We start from the raw sequence: 7,062 nt of genomic DNA on the forward strand, positions 1-7,062 counted from the left end.
ATTCAGTGACAGCTTTAAAATATATTAATGGCAAGCTGCATATACACAAAACTATACACAAAATAAATGGAATTAATTAAATGTGGTGGTTGAAAAACTGAAATTTGTCTATGAATGCCAAGGACTCAGGTACTCCAGTTCTTTCAGTGATAAAGATAGAAATCTGCTTCCAGAAGTGATACAGTCTGTGGATAGTTGGAAGCCAAGCCAAAAGTGTTTTTACTCTGAAAGATGCTTATGATCCTTTGTGTCACCTCTTTCTGTGGTGCTTAACTATACAGGGCAATGCTTTGACCTGACAGCTTCAACAGAATGTGACTTTTAAGAATTTGGAAGCAGGGACAATGGCTGATGTCTCTGCTCCTTTGATTGGCCATTTTCAACACCAGACGCCGCATTGGCTGCTGCATCAGACATCAACATCGCCGCCATATTGGACCTGGTGAGGCTGGCCTGTAAAAAATTACAAGTAAACGAAAGAACTGCAGTTTTTTTCAATTAAAAAAAACAAAAACCCAACATAACATGTACATTTCAACCAATTTTAAGGGTTTATGATCTACTTGGAGTAGGAAAAAAGTTTCATTTTCACTTACTTAGAATCTCGATGTTAGACTGACATGGCAGAAATGACAAATATTTATTTTTTAAATATTTATTAAACGTTTTCAAATGAGCAGGCATCATCATTGTTAAACACACTTAACAATAATTCCAAGCAGCATACTTTACAAAACTAATACCTACATACTGTGTGGTTGTCAGATTATTAGGAACACCTAAACTAAGTCAGTTTAATATAACAGTCCAGCAATAAATCCTCATTCATGAAGGTTATAATGTTCAGTTTTTATTGGAACTGTTAAAGACGTGATGATTCAGCTGTGAGATCATTTCGAGGATGCACTCTGTGCTGCTGTTAAACTGCACTGCATTGTACTGACAGGCGTTCCTTTTATTTTGTCCACCATATTCAAATCATTGAGGGTAGGCTAAACAACATACACACCTTTCTGTAATGGTATACAGTACAACAGCAGCTTCTAAAATACGGTTGAATCTGTTGCTGTGAATGCAGCCTGAGGTGGGTTCAAGCGTCCCTATGAAAACACATAATAGTATTTGTATCAAATACAATTTTCCATTGAAGGGCAACAAGGATATTTTAAGCAGCTCTTCGATTGAATATGAAATGTTTTTGACGCATACTGACGAGATAGGACCATAAAAGATTTAGAAATCTCATTTAGCTTGTACTGCAAGTACAAAAGTATGAACATTTACTAATATAAATCTACTAGTTCAAGATCAACCAGCAAAGGTGACATTTAATAGTAGCTTCAGCTAAGGCTATGATAAACCAAGCACTGCTCAGCTGTGGCATTTTACAGTTTGTATAGCTTTGGTCAGTGAATTCATACATTACACAGATTTGTTAATGAGTAGTTCCTCATTACTTCATCATTGTATTGAAGTACGTTTATTTAAAAAAAAACACAAAAACAAATCAGAGTCAAAGTGTATTTTAATCATAACATTCAAGCCACATATATATTAGTAATCACACTTAAAAAAAAACAAAAAACAAACAGAATATCATTTTAACTCATCTTTAACATTTAAGCATGGATCTGTGTGGAAAGGAGATTACAAAATACTAACTGCTTTTATGAAAAAGAAAAAAGTGTATTTGCATATTCACAAAACGCTCTGACAAAAATAATATCTTAAAGACTTGACTGACACTTAAGAGCAACAATATACTGGCCTTTTACTAATGTTTGTCAGTGACAGTTAGAGTTACTTGATTGATCCAATCTCATATTTATCCTAAAGCTCCTAATGCCAGTCATCTGTGTCTGTTCAACAGCTTTCTCTCCTGGTGTGTAGGACTGTAACACTACAGTTGTGCCCATCAACACATGACAAACCTATTAGGAGAAATATGCTATCAGTGTGACAAACAAAAGTATAAGGCCAGTATATTGTTTCTCTACAAGTGCCATTACTTTTTAAAATATTTCTTTTAACATTTAATGAATATGCAAATTCTAAATTTTTTTGTTAATAAAGGCAGTTTGTATTTTGTGTAATTGCCTTTCCACACAGATCCATGGTTAAATGTTTAAGCTGAGTTTAAATGATATTCTGTTTGTTGTATTTATTTGTAAGCCATCATCGTAATCATTAATGCATCAGAAAATAACATGGATGTGATCATTAATATGTGTGGGGCTTGAATATTATAATTAAAATACTTGTTTGGAAACTTACTGTCGCTGATTTGTTGTGAAAGAACTCATTGTGATATAATGATGAAGTAATGAGGGAACTACTGTAAAAACAACCACAACATGCTGAGGGATTTCACCTTAGTTTATGATACAGTTGTGTTGTCATGTGTCCCAAATTACCTTATAAGAAAGTCCAATAAGAGTCTAATTAGAGGGAAATAAAGATGCAATGTCCTGACATCTTTTAAAGCCTAATGTCTGTGACATATGGGGGCAGAAACTATCACTACCTACAACCTCAGTGGGACTGTGGGTAACATCCAGGCTACAAATGGAGAGGGGACGGGGCGCCCAGATGTGACACGATATGCTTTGCCATTAGTTCACGGTACAGTTTTCTTCTGACGAGCAATAAATGACGCATAAGAAAGTGAAAATTGAAGAATAGTGTCTAACTGTAGCATGTTTTGGATTTGAAATGTCATTGCATTTTATTTCTCTTTAGTCTGCGATCTTGTAAAACAGTGTCTAATAGTCTTTTAGGGTCTCCTCTTTGATGTACAATTAGAATACAATTTGGTGTAATAGTGTCTAAGTAGCATTTATTTTGGATCTAATACAGGATTATATGTGGTTTCTAATTACAGCATAATGTAGCTGTAGTCTGTGGTGTCTACTTAGGGCATAACTGCGTTTGTTCACTGTCTAATAACATATTTCTAGTTTTGTGTAATTTGATACAAAGTACAGCGTGTTGCATCTTATTATGGTACAATAAGATAAAGTGTGAATGAGATTTGTATTTGTAACAAGAAAAACAAGACTTAATGAATAAAACTGAAGAAATTACTCCCGTGACGAGATAACACAAAGATTCCCACACATTGTGTGACACTGAAGTTACAAGGAAGACTTTGACTCCATCTTCACACCTGAAAATAATGACACAGTGACAGTCCACTCACAAAGCAGAGGACAGGTGGTTCTGTTGTCTTCATCTCTGCAGCTGAGCCTGGAAGGTGTAGTAGATTTAAGCCTGAGCTGTCTTCCATCTTGAAAATCTACCACACCTTTCACAATCTGGACTCCACTTTGTGATTGGATTGTCATTGACCAATCAGATTCAGGTGTTAAAACAAGGTCAAAATCTTTACTTGTAATATCACTGTGTGGGAACTTTGAGCACCAAGTTTTACACAACTTCCTGCTTTGTATCTGTTGACAGATGCTAAAAAAAAAAAAAGTGTTGTTGTGTTATCTCACCACTGATATTGTTAGTCCAATTAGTTAAGTCTTGAAACCACACATAACCACATGTATTGAATCCAAAATAAAGGACACTTGGACAGTATTACACCAGATAATACTCTTATTACAAAGCAAATAGGAGACCCTAAAATACTATTAGACACTGTTTTACAAGATCATGTACTAGAGAGAAATAACATACAATGCCATATATTATTAACATTAGTTGATTCTGTTGCCTTCATCTCCACCATAGATACTGAAAGGTGTAGTTGATTTTCAAAATGGACAACAGGGTGGGGTTGATAATCCATTACACCTTTCAGTATCTTGCAGTGGAGATGAAGGCAACAGAACCACCTGACCTTTGATTGGACTCTGCTTTGTGATTGGACTGTCATTGTCTAATCAGATCAAGGTGTAAAAACAGGGTAAAAATTTGTACTCACAATTTCAGTGCCACATAGAAAAAATATATTTGTATTGCTTTTACAGTATATTACTATCAAATAGTCATATTTAATTTATAACATTTGCATGTGCCTATTTTACACTCCTCCATCAATATATGAACCTTTTCTCGAACCAATCTGCTGACAAAGTAAATTCAAACTCTGCTTGTAGTTGGACTTACCCCTGGTAAGGGCAGACGATTTCTTCCTTCAAACAGGATCTAACAGCCTGGGGGAAGTTTCCTACTTTGCTGATCCAGGTCCGGTTTGTTTGGAGGCCGGCCTGATGAAGAGGAGGTGATCCAGTATTTTCCTCACTGATGGTGAACTGTAGACGGAACCATGCATGTTTTTTCTGTCGTCTGTATTTAAAGCTATGTTGGCGGGATTTCTGCCTAGTTCCCGTATGTGCGCCCACATTGAATGCAGGTAACTGTGCTCTGCTCTGGTTTTTCCATGCACACCCCGTTTCCTGTTCATGCTACTTCTGAAATTGTAACAGGTCCTCCTTTGTTTGTTCACCATTTCATTTTCCTATGCTGTTCTTCATATTACTCTGGCAAAGACCCAGCCGCAAATGAGCCAAGAGAATCGGCTTAAAGTGGTCTGACTGGTGTCCTGTGTCTAACAACCCACAACTAAGCCTGAAGTTGGCCCATTACCAGTTCTGGTTTTTGTTCATTTCCCAATGCCCTTAGATGCAGAATAGCATCAGGTCACATAGAGAAATGACTCTTTATTTTATTAAATAACACATTTACATAACAGTACTCATATCCTCATGGACACACAGAGTAAACCAGCAAACATGAAGCAACAGGTGAAACAAAATCCATAAACTTCCACTGAGAGAAAGAAAGTTAAAAGTTCATAAAATGAGGCAAAAATCCATAAACTGCAGCAAGAAGTGAAGGTAAAGACCAACAGCAGCTGAGCACAAAGTTCAAGTTAGTAATAAATTCTAATCATAAACATACAGTTCATTCATTTGACTCCATAAAAGGCTTAAATGTCACTCAGACAGTTACATCTGTATTTAGAAACATGTATCACTCTGTCCTAAAGCCAGAAATCAAGAGTTTCCTCAAATCAGGATACGCCGTAGACAAGACAAGGGACACTGACTAAGCATCAGTGGATGTTCTTTAAAAATAAATGTCCTAAGTGACCAATAAAAAGGTGGAATGCAGGAACTGCATCACTCTTTTTTAATCGAACTCCCCACCTTAAGAGCTACTGAGTGCAAATGATGAACTAATACAGCATACTAATACACTAATACTCTGCAAATGTAGAATTGCTTACAAATATCTTTTTTTTTTTTTTTTTTTTAATAAAGTCAAAGGCTTAGTCTTGTAAGTCAGGCTGTTTAAGTTATATAGCCAAAATTACTTTTAGCCACTGGTGTACCACCTAACAGGTCTCATCCAGATTTCAAATTGTACATAAAGTTTAAGATTTGAAACACTTATTTTGGTGTAAGATATTAAAGGAATATTTTACTGCCTCACAGCATCAGAGCCCCATTCACTGTTATAGAACACCACATTTTAAGGTTCTCCCTCTGGTCTGTAACTTCAGGGGAGAGCTGCATATTCACAAATATTGATTAAACTGCTCTGAGGCACCAGACTAAGAAATGTGAATACTTAAAAAGTGCTCCTCTTTAAATGCACAATCCATGATTACATAATGGTGATTTCACCCTCAAAGCATTTGGTGCAGAGAAATAACAGACTAAGATTATAAATGTTAAGGTCGTTATAGAAGCTTGAAGATCAAATGATCATCAATGAACTTGAAAATGTAATTTCCCACACATGTTTGTGTTCTGGGATAACACTGAACTTGACCTCAAGAATATGAACAAAGCAGGAGAAGCAGTCTGCAGGTTCCATTTGAAAGTATTTAATCTTTTACTTGCAGTCAGTCAGGTGAGTAGTTACAGTTGAGTGGTTATATTTCTACAAATGAAAGAAGGTGAACATACAGGTCAAATTCTATTATATCATCTTAAAATAAAATAAACATCACTACAATATAATGTAGCGAAATAAATTACTCACTCAATGCACTCAGGAACAAAGGTGAAATGATGAAGGGAAGCAGCTCAACTGAAGGGCAAACAGACAATGAGCCCAGGACAAAGAGAACTCAAGGCACCTGTGTGAGCTGCCCAGTCAGCACACCTGTGAGGCTCAGGAAGGTTCCTAACTGAGTGAAATGGCCTGCAAGTATCTAAGTGGCAACCTTGATAAGAGCTGGATGAATTCTCTAAATCAGGGGTTTTCAAAGTCTGAGACTGTGGGCTTCCCCAGACACTCAACAACTGAGCCAAGATAGCCTAACACTGCTGTTTGACATAACTTGAGACTAAACCAAATACATAGAAAAGGTCTTTACTGAGGCTTTTATTAGTTTCTAACTCTGGGAAAGTGGGAAAACAGTAAAATTCCCTAAAACTGCTGTGTCTCTGAAGTATCTCTTTAACCAAATCACACACATTTAGAATAATTTACATTATCTCCTTTTAACAACTAATACAATAATATTATTTCCCTTCCATTCACTGAGCCTTCCCAGAAACTGTTGGGAGCCCGTCTGGTGAGGCCCACCACCTACTTCGAAAACCTCTGCTATAAGTGATAAGGAAAAGAGCTTCTGTGTTTCCTGTCTTATCTCCTTTAGCATAGGAAACACTTGACCTTCCTCTATGAAAGGAAAGGAGAGATTGCCGTCCAACAATTCCTTGCTGCAGAAACATTTAAAGCCACGCATCATTGTAGTTTCACCACACATATGCAGAAACAACAGAGTATCTGTATATTTGTGACACTATTTAACACTTTTTGAAATCCTTGGCTGCGGAGGAAAAGTCAAAATGATCTCCTTTTCCAACCACTTTTGAATGTGAACTCAGTGAGCTGTACTACAAATGAGCTTTAATGGTGGTCATTTTTGGTTGATTGTTTTACCTCAGGTATCACCATATTTACTCATAAGCCTAAATACCAAAAAGTTTTTAATACCTGATTTTGTCCTTATACTAAAAGAGTGGACAAGCATGGATCAGTGCAACCTCCTAACTTGCTGCTGTACTGTTTCTTTAAGAGACCCGGAAACGATTG

This window comes from Trachinotus anak, unplaced genomic scaffold (assembly GCF_046630095.1).
Source record: "Trachinotus anak isolate AG129_WGS33_773 ecotype Australia unplaced genomic scaffold, CSIRO_AGI_Tana_v1 ptg000002l, whole genome shotgun sequence".
Lineage (NCBI taxonomy): Eukaryota > Metazoa > Chordata > Actinopteri > Carangiformes > Carangidae > Trachinotus > Trachinotus anak.